At 36.2% G+C, this 271-nt stretch overlaps 1 protein-coding gene across 1 annotated transcript in view; it reads left to right on the top strand.

Annotated features, from left to right (window-relative positions):
• Positions 1-271, top strand: part of LOC119586896 (glycine-rich cell wall structural protein-like) — an 8,753-nt gene that overhangs the window by 6,189 nt on the left and 2,293 nt on the right. The gene's annotated exons all lie outside the window — the stretch shown is intronic.

Raw genomic sequence — 271 nt, 5'->3', positions numbered from 1 at the left:
GATGTGGACAGGCTCTACTATTTCACTTATAACTGATAATAAGCAACGGTTACAGTGTTAGAAGTTTTAAAGATTCTGTTTCTGAAAGAACGACCAAGAAAAATAGGAAAATAAAGCAAGAGGAAGAATTGGCAGAAGAAAAAAGAGTTAAAACAAGAGAAAAATACGAAAAACCGTGATCATTTAAAGGGATATAAGATGCGTTCGCTTATGGTTGGTAACGGATACAACGCTAGACAGGAGTGATATAGTCTGGGAAGAGTAGGATTGG

The sequence above is a fragment of the Penaeus monodon genome, chromosome 22, assembly GCF_015228065.2.
Source record: "Penaeus monodon isolate SGIC_2016 chromosome 22, NSTDA_Pmon_1, whole genome shotgun sequence".
Taxonomy (NCBI): Eukaryota; Metazoa; Arthropoda; class Malacostraca; order Decapoda; family Penaeidae; genus Penaeus; species Penaeus monodon.
Note: the sequence above shows the minus strand (reverse complement) of the source record. Positions and strands in the feature narration are given on the sequence as shown.